General features: G+C 42.9%; 1 protein-coding gene across 9 annotated transcripts in view; it reads left to right on the forward strand.

Annotated features, from left to right (window-relative positions):
* Positions 1-15,162, forward strand: part of arhgef10 (Rho guanine nucleotide exchange factor (GEF) 10) — a 235,908-nt gene that overhangs the window by 197,921 nt on the left and 22,825 nt on the right. The window lies entirely within an intron of this gene.

Here is a 15,162-nt window from a genome sequence, read left to right on the forward strand (position 1 = left end):
CAAATCCTCTGGAATATTATTCTTGAATCTTCCCCAAGTTTCTCTTCATTGCCCTCCTGATCATCAGCACATGAATAATTGGGCTTCATCCACAAAAATTCTGGTGTTCAAATGCTCGTCATTCTGAGTTTGTGTAAAAATAAGAGTTGAGGCAGATAAGCTCAGATCTGTGTCTATGGTTTCCTAGCCTCTTGCTGTCTATTGCCGCCTTCTTCCTCTCTGGATTTCAGCTGAAGTTCCGTGGAGTTGGACAAAGAACTTCAAAGATTTACTTCCATTGGTTTATTATTGTCACATGTACCAAGTTACTGTAAGAAGCTTTGGTTTGCATGCCATCTATATGGACTATTTCATCACAGGAAATACAGGGGGAAAAGCAATAACAGAATATGAGACATATGAGCAAATTGGGCCATTTGACCCTACGGGTCAGCTCTGCCATTCCATCACGGTTGATTTATTTTCCCTTTCAAAACCATTCTCTTCACATGTTTTGACACCCTTACTAATCAAGAACCTGTCAACCTCCACTATAAGTGCACCCATGACTTGATCTCCAGAGGCAATAGTGTTACAGTTACAGAGAAAGTACAGTGCTAGCAGACAATAAGATGCAAGGGCTATGATAAGGCAGATTGTGTGTGGAAGGTCCATCTTATTATACAACAGGTCTAATCAGGAGCCTTATAACAGTGTGATAGAAGCTGTCCTTGAGCCTGGTGGTATGTGCTTTCTCCCTCCCAATGGGAGGAAGAAGAAGAGAGAATGATAGGGTGAAAATGGCCCTTGATTGTGCTGACTGCTTTTCCTGGCCAGTGGGAAATATAGCCTGAGTCCGTGAAGGGGAGGCTGGTTTATTTAATGTACTAGGCTGTGTCCTCAACTCTGCTCTTGGGTATTTCAGTTGCCATACCAACCTGTGATACATCCGAATTGAATGGTTTCTGTGCTGCATCTGTTTTAAAACAAAAAGTAGTGAGGTTCAATTTTATAAACTTGCATCAGGTCTCTCTTCAGCCCCTGATGTTCCAGAGAAAACAACACTGTCTTGTCTGACCTCCAAAGCAGGCAGCATCCTGGATTAGCGCATCATAGGCTGAAGGGCCTGTATTGTGCTGTACTGTTCTCTGTTCTGTGTTCAGCTGAGTCAGTACATTGATCCTATAACGGACAGAACCGGTCTAAGCATCGAAGCCGTTGGACATTGACAGGGCGGGCGCAGTGATCATTCTGTCTTCCAGTCCACCATCGCCATTCCTCATCTCCTCTGCATCTCTTGCGGGACTGTAGGCACCATGGTAGCATAGTGGTTAGTGCGATGCTATTACAGCTCTGGGTGTTGGCGTTCAGAGTTCAATTCCAGAGTCGTCTGTAAGAAGTTCATGCGTCCTTCCTGTGAAGTGTGTGCGTTTTCTCTGGGTGTTGCAGTTTCCTCCCACTGTCCAAAGACATACCAGTTAGTAGCTGTAGGTTTAGGAGATTAATTGGTCATTGTAAATTGTCCTATGATTAAGCTAGGGCTAAATAGGTGGGCTGCTGCTGGGCAGCTATTTGGGCCAGAATGGCCTGTTCCTAAATAAAATCAATAACTAAACTAATCCCCAGCAGAAATACTGTCACTGGATTACAGATGCCATGAACATCATAAAACAAATGCCTCATACTGTATGTTTTCTCTGAGAATAAAAGCAGCATCTAGTATTGACTGGGTAACTCTGTGTGCTAACATTGAAAAGGAAAATTCAGAGTATATAATTACATCCCCAAGATTGAAGGACGAACAGGATTTTTTTAAAAATCAGACACTCAAAAGTTCAACGTTCAAAGGAAATTTTATTATCGAAGTTTGTACGCCATGACATTTATTTCCTTGCAGGCACCCACAACAAAATAAAGAAATACAGTGGATTCTGCTTAATTGCGACCCATCAAGGCCAGTACATTTGGGCCCAGTTAAGCAGCTTCCCCAATTACCCAAAGTTTCATGGAAATAATTAAAAGGTTTAGAAAAGACAAACTATCATTTAACTTAGTAACAAATTAGGTATTTAAATGAAATACAGAGCAAATTAGAAAGTTGCCAATACTGCTACAGTCATACTATAAAATTGTGTTTTAGTTCCTAATAGTTATCAATGGAGGAATTCATCTACCATGTTATTTTGATTGACTGAAAACGAACAAAATAACCTCAGACACATTATGCAGATAATGGACTGCATTATACAATACTTTCAATGATTGCATCCTCCAAATCTTCATTTTCATCGTAATATTCAAGATGTTTGCCGATACCTTCAAATTCTTCATAATTCTTAACTTGTTGAAGTAGTGAAATCATTTCATTTTCACTCCTGGCCGTTCCTAGCATCTTCAAGCCTGAATGCTTGAAACTGCAGTGAGTAAAATAGAATTGTCTGAATTGTCTTGATGCTTAATTCTTGCCAACTACCATTACCAAAAAGCAAACACATGCAACTGACGCAGTTTGAAAACTATTCGCTCTCAGCACAGTGTAGCGTCTAACAGCCACAGAAGTGCACATAACTGATGCTAGTTAGAAACTGTTTGGCAACAGTCTCCTGTCCCAATTAAGTGGTATAGCATCTTAAGTAAATTAAGGGAAGCCCAACTGTTTTCTCAATTAGTTTTTGTTCTTTAGGAGTTGTCCCAAATGACTGGCTATCCTGAGTAACCAATGGCCCAATTAATCAGAATCCACTGTATAATGGAATCGGCAAAAAACTACACACAACAAACACCCAATGTGCAAGAGAGGACAAACTGTGCCAAAAATAAATAAGCAAACAAATCAATAATACATAAGCTGAAGCCCCTGAACCTTCATATATTTTTCTGCATCTTTTCACAATTCACTCTGCTTTTATTTGCTAGAAATCAGTTTTTAAATTTCAGCAAGATTGTAAATTCTTATGCTGTGTCTCTGTAATTAAACAGCCTCTGACAGCTTGGAGACCACCCCTGATTCAACTACTGACCTACTTCACAGCAGATTAACAAGAGAACCAGTGGACATATTGGTGCCGTCGGGGATTCCTGTCAGTGCAGAAATCAGGGTGACATGTAGTGAATTGCAATTGCTGTTGGGCAGAAGCAGACCACCAGATTGCCTTCTCCTGCTCCCATTTCTTATTTTCTGATGTTCTTATTATTGTCACATGTACCAAGATACAGTGAAAAACTTGTCTTGCCTAATAATCTTACAGGTCAATTCATGACACAGTGCATTGAGGTAGTAGTACAGGGTAAAACAGTAACTATGGGACTCTCTTCTTGTGGACCAGTTCAGAAACACTATTTGCTCACGGTTACTGTTTGCGTGATTTTATTTCATTGCACATGGGTGTTCAGTGGTCTTTTATGGGTTATTTTATTCTTTTTGATGGGCATGATGTGGTTTTCATTCGCTGCACGTTATGTGTCAGACAGTATTCTATATATATATATAATATGTGGGTTTTTTGGGTTTCTTTGTTTTGCGGCTGCCTGTTTGGAGGTGGATCTCAAGGTTGTATAACGTATACGTACTTTGATAATAAATTCACTTTGAATAATGCAGCCACAGCAGCACTGCATTCTGTACAGCCGTGTGGGGCACCATGGTAACGCAGTGGCTAGCTCCATGCTACTGCAGCTCTGGGTTCTCCAGTTTCCTCCCCAAAGTCCAATGACATGCCGATTAGTAGGTTAATTGAACATTGTAATTTTCCTGTGAGTAGGCTGGAGTTAAATCAGTGGATTGCTGGGTAGTGCAGCTCGGTAGGCCAGACGGGGCAATTCTGTGCTGTATCTCTCAAAAAAAAATAAGAATGAAATGTAACGGAAATATAACCTTGCTGAAATCCATGCCGTCCACCAAAATCGGAGGGGAACCAATAGTCTTGTGGACAGGTTTACTAGAGCTGTTGGGAGTGGCAGGGGATGGAAAACAGTATGATAGAGCTGAGGATGAGCCAGCAGGTTTATAAGTAGATGATGGATGTAACATGAATCAAAGGAAGGACAGACCAATGATTGGATACAAATGCAGACAGAATAAAGAGTTAAAATTCTACCACAGAGGCAAAATTACAAGGGCAAAGAATGCAGGACTGAAGGTGCTATATTTAAATGTGCGTAGCATTCTGAATAAGGTGGACAAACTCATGGCGCAATTAGAGATTGGTCGGTATGATGTTGTGGGCATCACTGAGTCATGGCTAAAAGATGGCCGTAGTTGGGAGCTTAACATCAAAGGATATCCTTTGTATCAAAAGGACAGGCAGGAATACACAAGCAGAGGTGTGGCTCTGTTGATAAGAGATGGAATTACATCTTTAGAAAGAGGTGACATAGGGTCAGAGGATGTTGAATCTTTGTGGGTAGAGTTAAGAAACTGCAAGGGTAAAAAAAATTAGGGAATCATACAAAGGCCTCCAAATAGTAGCCAAGCTGTGGGGTTGAGATTATAAGGGGAGCTGGAGAAGGCATGTAATGAGGGTAATGTTACAATTGTAATGGGGGACTTCAATGAGCAGGAGCATTGGGAAAATCAGGTTGGTGTTGAATCGCAAGGGAGAGAATTTGTTGAATGCCTATGAGATGGCTTTTTAGAGTGGCTTGTGCGTGAGCCTACTCGGGTAAAGGCTATCTTAGATTCGGTGTTGTTTAATAACCCAGATCTTATTAGGGAGCTTAATGTAAAGGAACTCTAAGGAGCTAGTGATCATAATATGATTGAATTCATACTGGAATTTGAAAGGGTGAATCATAACTCACATGTATCAGTATCGCAATGGAATAAAGAGAATTACAGAGGCATGGGAAAGGAGCTTGCCCAAGTGGATTGGAGGAAGATACTGGTAAGGATGATGGCAAAGCAGAGATGGCTGAAGTTTCTGGGAATAATTCACAAGGTGCAGGATAGGTATGTCCCACAGAGGAAGAAGTTCTCAAATGGCAGGGGTGGCAACCGTGGCTGATAAACGCCAAGGAAAGGGCATATAAGGTAGCAAAACTGAATGAGAAGTTGGATGATTAGAAAGCTTTTAAAATCTAACAAAAGGCAACTAAAAAATCTATAAGAAGGGAAAAGATGAAATACGAGGAAAGGCTAGCCAATAGTATAAAGTGGGATACCAAAAGTTTTATTCAGTTATATAAAGAGTTAAAGGGAAGCGAGAATTGATCTTGGACCACTGGAAAATGCTGCTGGTGAGGTTGTAATGGGGGAGGAAGAAATGGCAGATGAACGTAATGAGTACTTTGCATCTGTCTGAACTGTGGAAGACACTAGCAGTGTGCCAAAGGTCCTTGAGTGTCAGGGAACAGGAATGATGCCATTGTTATTACAAAAGAAAAAGTGCTCAGCAAACTCAAAGGTCCTAAGGTAGATAAGTCACCTGGACTGGTTGGCCTACATCCCAAAATCTTGAGAGAGGTTGCTGAAGAGATAACGGATGCATTGTTCATGATATTTCAAAAATCACTTAATTCTGGCATAGTCCCGGAGGACTGGAAGATTGCAAATGTCACTCCACTCTTTAAGAAGGCAAAAGAAAGGAAATTATAGGCCAGTTAGCCTAACATAAGTGTTTGGAAAAATGTTGGAGTCTATTTTTAAGGATGAGGTTTCGAGGTACTTGGAGACTAATGATAAAATAAGACAGCATGTTTCTGTAAAGGGAAATCTTACCTGACAGATCTGTCAGAGTTCCTTGAGGAAATAACAAGCAGGGTGAACAAAGGAAAGGCAGTGGATGTCATTTACTTGGATTTTCAGAAGCATTTGATAAGGTGCCACACATGAGGCTGATTAACAAGATAAAATCCTATGGCGTTACAAGAAAGGTACTGGCGTGGATAGAGGAATGGCTGTCAAACAGGAGACAACGAGTAGCAAAAAAAGGGGCCTTTTCTGGTTGGCTGCTGGCGGTTAGTGGTGTTCCTCAGGGGTCAGTATTGGGACTGCTGCTTTTCACATTGTTTGTCAATGATTTGGATAATGGAACTGATGGTTTTGTGGCAAACTTTGTGGATGATACAAAGATAGATGGAGGGGTAGGTAGTGCTGAGGAAGCAATGCAATTGCAGCAGGACTTAGACAAATTGGAAGAATGGGCAAAAAAGTGGCAGATGGAATGCAATGTTGGGAAATGTATGGTAATGCATTTTGGTAAAGGGAACAAGAGTGCAGACTATTAACTAAGTGGGGAGAAGGTTCAAACATCAGAGTTGCAGAGGGACTTAGGAGTCCTCGTGCAAGACTCCCAGAAGGTTAATTCACAGATTGAGTCTGTGGTAAAGAAAGTAAATGCAATGTTGGCATTTATTTCAAAGAGAATAGCATATAAAAGCAAAGAGATGATGCTGAGTCTTTATAAGGCACTAGTCATGCCACACGGAGTATTGTCAGTAATTTTGGGTCCCATATCTCAGAGAGGATAGAATCATAGAAAACCTACAGCATAATACAGGCCCTTCGGCCCACAAAGCTGTGCCGAACATGTCCTTACCTGAGAAACTACCTAGGATTACTCATAGCTCTCTATTTTTCTGAGCTCCATGTACCTGTCCAGGAGTCTCTTAAAAGACCCTGTCGTATTCACCTCCACCACCGTCGCTGGCAGCCCATTCCATGCACTCACCACTCTCTGCTTAAAAATTTATCCCAGACTTCTCCTCTGTACCTACTTCCAAGCACCTTAAAACTGTGCTCTCTCGTGCTAGCCATTTCAGCCCTGGGAAAACCCTCTTGACTATCCACATGATCAATGTCTCTCATCATCTTATACACTTCTATCAGGTCACCTCTCATCCTCCGTCACTCCAAGGGAAAAGGCTGAGTTCACTCAACCTATTCTCATAAGGCGTGCTCCCCAGTCCAGGCAACATTCTTGTAAATCTCCTCTGCACCCTTTCTATGGATTCCACATCCTTCCTATAGTGAGGCGACCAGAACTGAGCACAGTACTCCAAGTGGAGTCTGACCAGGGTCCTATATAGCTGCAACATTGCCTCTCAGCTCCTAAACTCTAGTTCAAGCTTTTCAGTCCACTGTAAGTCATCCCTACAATCACCAAGATCCTTTTCCATAGTGAATACTGAAGCAAAGTACTCATTAAGTATCTCTGCTATCTCCTCCGGTTCCATACACACTTTTCCACTGTCACACTTGATTGGTCCTATTCTCTCATGTTTTATCCTCTTGCTCTTCACATACTTGTAGAGTGCCTTGGGGTTTTTCTTAATCCTGATTACCAAGGCCTTCTCATGACCCCTTCTGGCTCTCCTAATTTCATTCTTTAAACTCCTTCCTGCTAGCCTTATAATCTTCTAGATCTCTATCATTACCTAGTTTTTCGAACCTTTTGTAAGTTCTTCTTTTCTTCTTGACTAGATTTACAACAGCCTTCATAGACCACGGTTCCTCTACCCTACCATCCTATCCCTATCTCATTGGAATGTACCTATGCAGAGCCCCACGCAAATATCCCCTGAACATTTGTCACATTTCTTCCTTACATTTCCCTGAGAACTTCTGTTCCCAATTTATGCTTCCAAGCTCCTGCCTGAGCCTCATATTTCCTCTTACTCCAATTAAACACTTTCCTAACTTATCTGTTCCTATCCTTCTCCAACACTATGGTAAGGGAGATAGAATTGTGATCACTATCTCCAAAATGCTCTCCCACTGAGAGATCTGACACTTGACCAGGTTCATTTCCCATTACCAGATCTAATACAGCCATTGTGTTGTCATTGGAGAGAGTCCAGAGGAGGTTCACAAGGATGATTCCAGGATGAAGGGGTTAACATATGAGGAACATTTGGCAGCTTTGAGCCTGTACTCACTGGAATTTAGAAGAATGCAGGAGATCTCTTTGAAACCTACTGAATGTTGAAAGGACTAGATAGGATGGGTGTGGAGAAGATGTATCCTTTGGTGGGTGTATCCAAAGCTAGAGGGCACAGCCTTCAAATTGAGGGGTGACCTTTTAGAACAGAGGTAAGGAGGAATTTTTTTTAGCCAGAGAGTAATGAATCTCTGGAATGCTGTGCCACAGACTGTGGTGGAAGGCAAGTCCATGGGTATATTTAAGGGCATCAAAGGATATGATGAGAAGGCAGCTGTATGGGGTTGAGTGGGATCTAGGATCAGCCATGAAGGAATGGTGGAGCAGACTCAATGGGCTGAATGGCCAAATTCTGCTCCTATGTCTTAAGGTCTTATGTTCTTAATGCACAGAGTCACCTCAACAAACTCAATCCCATTAATCAGTCAGGATCTCCCATCAACAGAGCTGAAGAAATCAAGTGTCTTTGACAATCCAAAATTACATTGTTTCTCATGTATGAAGAAAAGTGGATTTTCTGCAGCAGTTACGTTACTGCATTGTATTTGCTCATCGCTATAGAAACGTCTCTTTTCCTCATCTGCATCAGTCACAGGTCAGAACATTCAACACAGTTTTTTGGCACAGATTAACAAGAGACATTAACCTCATTTGTCACAACTAGAAATCCAGTGGAGAATGAGAGGGGGAAAATACAGAGCCAGTTTAACTCAATGATGCCTATTCCTCTAACCATTTTAGAGAAGGTGGGGGAATGGGTCATTTTCCCCAGACCATGCAGGTGAGTCCTTTCTGGAGGTAATAGAGAAAGATGAGTTTTGAGGAATGTTAGGGGTGTGGGTACAAGTATTTGTTTTTGGAATAAGAATCAAATTTAATATCATGGATGCATGTTGTGAAATTTGTTGTTCTGTGGCAGCAGTAAAGTGCAATACATAAAAAATTTTATAATTTACAATAAAAATAAATATATAAAAAATACAGTGGATTCTGGTTAATTGGGGCACATCATGACATTTTGCTCCAAGTAAGCGGCTGTCCCAATTAGCTGTGGTTTCATGAAAATAATTTAAAATGTTCAAAGGTTCATTTATTATCAAAGTATACAACTCTGAAATTCTTCAGATAGCCACAAAACCAAGAAAGAATAGAAAGGCAGCACGATCATCAACCCCGAAATCCCCCTTCTCACACATAAAAAAAAAATGAGAAAGATCGGGCGAAAAACACAGAATACTAAAAAGCTATAAAACTGAAAAAAAATGTCCACAGTCCAAGTCCACATCCAAAACACAGAAAACTTGGGCAACATTCTCCCTCTCTGTAGCAGAGTGATCTCACCCGGTAAAAAAGCAGTCTTCCCTCACCAGCAGCAGAATGATCCCCCAACGATTTTAAAAAAGGGCAGGCAGCCGGTGTTTCAATCTCACTCATCACTTTAATCAGTGAAGTGAAGTCTAAAGTTGGCTTGCATTCTTCTTGCTGCAAGATACCCACACGCTGCCTCTGCCTCCCAGAATCCTCTTGGAGACTGCAAAGCGCTGAAACACCCAAATGATCTCCAAACTGCAAATCACAGGCTCCAGCAGCTCCAGAATCACATTCAAGACAAAAGGTAGGCAAAAGACAAACTGAGGAATAAATTATGCACTTAAGTGAAATACAGAACAAATTAGAACACTACCAATATTACTATAGTACTACGAAACTCTGTATCGGCTCCTAATAGTTATCAACAGAGAAATTCATCCAGTGTATGCGATGAACAAAATCAGTCCAGACAGCTTGTGCAAATAATTTGCCTTCATACAATACTTTCGATGATTGTGTCCTCCAAATCTTCATTTTCATTGTCATTGTAACATTCAAGGTGATTGTTGATACCTTCAAATTCTTCGTAGTTTCTAACTTGTTGAAGTAGTGAACTTGTTTCATTTTCACTTCCAGCCATTTCTGGCATCTCCTGCTTGAAACTACAATGATCAGGAAACAGTTCTGAATTGTCTTATTGCTTATTTCTTCACCAACTATTAATGACAGAAATCACTGCTTTTTAAACACAAACACACAAACTGGCATTAGTTAAAAAGTGCGAAGTATGGTGTACTGTTTAACAGCCACACAAATGCACATGACTGATGTTAGTTAGAAACTGTGCCACCTCAGCAGCCTAGTGTCCTAAATAAACAAAGAGAATCCCAGCTATTTTCTCTGTTAGTTTTTGTTGTTTTAAGAGTTGTCCCAACTAAGCGACTGTCCCAATTAACCAATCGCCCAATTATGTGAACAGTATATACAGGATATAAAAAGAAATATAGAAATATATATATATATTAAATAAGTAGTACAAAAAAGACCAAAAAGAGTGAGATAGTGTTCATAGTTGGTTCATTATCTGGTGAGAAATCTGATGATGGAGGGGAAAAAATATATTCCTAAAATGTTGAGTGTGTGTCTTCAGGCTCCTGAACTTCCTCTCTGGGTGATGGTGGTCCTTTTCTGAGGCATCACCCTTTGAAAATGTCCTTGATGGTGTTGAGGCAAGTATGCATGATGGTTCTAGCTGAGTTTACAACTTCCTGCACCTTTTATCTGATCCTCTGCATTGGCCCTTCCATACCAGACGGTGATGCACTTCGTCAGAAAGCTCTGCACAGTACGTCTGTAAAAATTTGCTGGATTCTTTGATGAAGTACCAAATTTCCTCAAACTCCTAATGAAATATAGCCTCTAGTGCCACTGCTTTGTATTTGCATCAGTTAAGATGAGGACTGTTCACTTTTCCGCCCATTAGAGGTATTTGTGAAAAGTGATGTGTATGCAGGGCTCTTAGTTGTCCCTCCCATCCGTCCAACAATCTCTTTGAGCCCCTACCATCAGGCAGAAGATTCCACAGCATTAGAACAAGAACTGTTAGGATGGAAAACAGCATTTCCCCCCAGCCTTAAGACTACTGAAGTCCCTGCCGTGACCCAAGTCTCATCGAGTATGAAGCACCAATAACATTATACTGTTCACTTTTTAACTTGTATCATAAATGCACCTTATTATTTGTTAATTTATATGTGGCAGTATTACTTTGTGTTATGTGTGTGAGCTACATGTACTGTGCTGTGTACATTGGTCCAGAGTAATGTTGTCTCATTTGGCTGTATATGTGTGTGCTGTTGAATGGTAATAAACTGAACTTGATCTTGACTAAGGATATTCGGCATGGCCTTGTGTGTGGAAAATCCCGTCTCACAGATCTGTCTGAGATTTTTGAAGAGGTGACCATGAAAATTGAAGAGGACATAGTGAGGCCATTATTTATTTGGATTTTATGGAGCTAATTAATTGGATCATAGTCCTATCTTGGTATGGCAACTGCGCAGCAAGTGACCACAAGAAACTGTAACCCATTACGGATTCAGCTCAGGACATCACAATGCAAGGACAGAGTTAGCATACAGGTTCAAGATTGTTTAATGTCATATCCAGTACACAAGTGTAAAGGAGAACAAAATAACTGTGTAAAGCAGAATGAAACTAATATCATTTATAGATAAATTAAATGTGGGTGAATATAGCCACCCAAGGAATTCAGCAACTGACATTTTGAAGGGATTTAACTTTACATTTTATTGTTTACCTATACTACCCTTTTGTTTGTAGCTGTTACACTTTATTCTGTATTGTTATTATTTTAGCAACACACACAAAATGCTGGTGGAACGCAGCAGGCCAGACAGCACCCATAGGAAGAAGCGCAGTCGACATTTCGGGCCAAGACCCTTCGTCAGGACTAACTGAAAGAAGAGATAGTAAGAGATTTGAAAGGGGGAGGGGGAGATCCGAAATGATAGGAGAAGACAGGAGGAAGAGGAGGGATAAAGCTAAGACCTGGAAAGTTGATTGGCAAAAGAGATAGAAGGCTGGAGAAGGGAGAGGATCATGGGACGGGAGGCCTAGGGAGAAAGAAAGGGGGAGGGGAGCACCAGAGGAAGATGGAGAGCAGGCAAGGAGTTATTGTGAGAAGGACAGAGAGAGGAAATATAAATAAATAAGGGATGGGGTAGGAAGGAGGGGCATTAACGGAAGTTAGAGAAGTTAGTGTTCATGCCATCAGGTTGGACGCTACCCAGACGGAATATAAGGTGTTGTTCCTTTAACCTGAGTGTGGCCTCATCTTGATAGTAGAGGAGGCCATGGATAGACATATCAGAATGGGAATGGGACGTGGAATTAAAATGTGTGGCCACTCGGAGATCCTGCTTTCTCTGGCGGACAGAGCGTAGGTGTTCAGCGAAATGGTCTCCCAGTCTGCGTCAGGTCTCACCAAAATGTAGAAGGCCGCACCAGGAGCAGTATATCACATCAGCTGACTCACAGGTGAAGTGTCGCCTCACCTGGAAGGACTGTATGGGGCCTTGAATGGTAGTGAGGGAGGAAGTGTAAGGGCATGTGTAGCACTTGTTTCACTTACAAGGATAAGTGCCGGGAGGGAGATCAGTGGGGAGGGATGGGGGGGACGAATGGACACGGGAATCGCGTAGGGAGCAATCCCTGCGGAAAGTGGGGGGTGGGAGGGAAAGATGTGCTTGGTGGTGAGATCCCGTTGGAGGTGGCGGAAGTTACAGAGAATTATATGTTGGACCCGGAGGCTGGTGGGGTGGTAGGTGAGGACAAGGGGATCCCTATTCCTAGTAGGGTGACGGGAGGATGGAGTGAGAGCAGATGTGCGTAAAATGGGAGAGATGCATTTGAGAGCAGAGTTGATGGTGGAGGAAGGGAAGCCCCTTTCTTTAAAAAAGGAAGACATCTCCTTCGTCCTGGAATAAAAGGCCTCATCCTGAGAGCAGATGCAGCGAAGATGGAGGAATTGTGAAATGGGGATGGCATTTTTGCAAGAGACAGGGTGGGAAGAGGAATAGTCCAGGTAGCTGTGAGAGTCCGTAGGCTTATAGTAGACATCAGTAGATAAGCTGTATCCAGAGATAGAGACAGAAAGATCAAGAAAGGAGAGGGAGGTGTCGAAAATGGACCAGGTAAGTTTGAGGGCAGGGTGAAAGTTGGAGGCAAAGTTAATGAAGTCAGCGAGCTCAGCATGCGTGCAGGAAGCAGCGCCAATACAGTCGTCGATGTAGTGAAGGAAAAGTGAGGGACGGATACCAGTATAGGCTTGGAACATGGACTGTTCCACAAAGCCAACAAACAGGCAGGCATAGCTGGGACCCATGAGGCACCCTCCTGTCTTCTCCTATCATTTCGGATCTCCCCCTCCTCCTCCCACTTTCAAATCTCTTATTGTCTCTTCTTTCAGTTAGTCCTGACGAAGGGTCTCAGCCCGAAACGTCGACTGTACCTCTTCCTATAGATGCTGCCTGGCCTGCTGCGTTCCGCCAGCATTTTGTGTGTGTTGCTTGAATTTTTAGGCATCTGCAGATTTCCTCGTGTTTTTGTTATTATTTTAACTTGTTCTACCTCAATGCACTGTGTAATGATTTGATCTGTTTGAACAGTATGTAGGACAAGCCTTTCGCTGTATTGCAGTACATGTGACAGTAATAATAATAAAGCAGACAGTAATCCTATTTCAAAAAAAAACAACACATCAAAGTTGCTGGTGAACGCAGCAGGCCAGGCAGCATCTGTAGGAAGAGGTGCAGTCGACGTTTCAGGCCGAGACCCTTCGTCAGGACTAACTGAAGGAAGAGTGAGTAAGGGATTTGAAAGTTGGAGGGGGAGGGGGAGATCCAAAATGATAGGAGAAGACAGGAGGGGGAGGGATGGAGCCAAGAGCTGGACAGGTGATAGGCAAAAGGGGATACGGGAGGATCATGGGACAGGAGGTCCGGGAAGAAAGACAAGCGGGGGGGGGACCCAGAGGATGGGCAAGAGGTATATTCAGAAGGACAGAGGGAGAAAAAGAAGAGTGAGAGAAAGAATGTGTGCATAAAAATAAGTAACAGATGGGGTACGAGGGGGAGGTGGGGCCTTAGCGAAAGTTAGAGAAGTCGATGTTCATGTCATCAGGTTGGAGGCTACCCAGACGGAATATAAGGTGTTGTTCCTCCAACCTGAGTGTGGCTTCATCTTTACAGTAGAGGAGGCCGTGGATAAACATGTCAGAATGGGAATGGGATGTGGAATTAAAATGTGTGGCCACTGGGAGATCCTGCTTTCTCTGGCGGACAGAGTGTAGGTGTTCAGCAAAGCGGTCTCCCAGTCTGCGTCGGGTCTCGCCAATATATAAAAGGCCACATCGGGAGCACCAGACGCAGTATATCACCCCAGTCGACTCACAGGTGAAGTGTTGCCTCACCTGGAAGGACTGTTTGGGGCCCTGAATGGTGGTAAGGGAGGAAGTGTAAGGGCATGTGTAGCACTTGTTCCGCTTACACGGATAAGTGCCAGGAGGGAGATCAGTGGGGAGGGATGGGGGGGACGAATGGACAAGGGAGTTGCATAGGGAGCGATCCCTGCGGAATGCAGAGAGTGGGGGGGAGGGAAAGATGTGCTTAGTGGTGGGATCCCGTTGGAGGTGGCGGAAGTTACGGAGAATAATATGTTGGACCCGGAGGCTGGTGGGGTGGTAGGTGAGGACCAGGGGAACCCTATTCCTAGTGGGGTGGCGGGAGGATGGAGTGAGAGCAGATGTACGTGAAATGGGGGAGATGTGTTTAAGAGCAGAGTTGATAGTGGAGGAAGGGAAGCCCCCTTCTTTAAAAAAGGAAGACATCTCCCTTGTCCTAGAATGAAAAGCCTCATCCTGAGAGCAGATGCAGTGGAGACGGAGGAATTGCGAGAAGGGGATGGCATTTTTGCAAGAGACAGGGTGAGAAGAGGAATAGTCCAGATAGCTGTGAGAGTCAGTAGGCTTATAGTAGACATCAGTGGATAAGCTGTCTCCAGAGATAGAGACAGAAAGATCTAGAAAGGGGAGGGAGGTGTCGGAAATGGACCAGGTAAACTTGAGGGCAGGGTGAAAGTTGGAGGCAAAGTTAATAAAGTCAACTAGTTCTGTAATCCTATTTCACTGTCCTCACATTCCCACCAACTTCCCCAGATTCTATTCTTCACCCACACACCAAGGAACAATTAACTCAGCGACCCTCCATGTCTTTGGGAACCAGAGTATCTGAGAGAAATCTAAATGGTAGCACAGAGAATGTATAAACTTGACACAACTCTCTCAGTCAGGATTGAACGTGAATCTCTGGAGCTGTGAAACAAGCAGTTCTTCAAGTTGTGCCACTGGGCCAAATAGGTATTGCTGTTAACACACGCACAAAATGCTGGAGGAACTCAGCAGGCCAGGCAGCAT

This window comes from Mobula hypostoma, chromosome 2, assembly GCF_963921235.1.
Source record: "Mobula hypostoma chromosome 2, sMobHyp1.1, whole genome shotgun sequence".
Lineage (NCBI taxonomy): Eukaryota > Metazoa > Chordata > Chondrichthyes > Myliobatiformes > Myliobatidae > Mobula > Mobula hypostoma.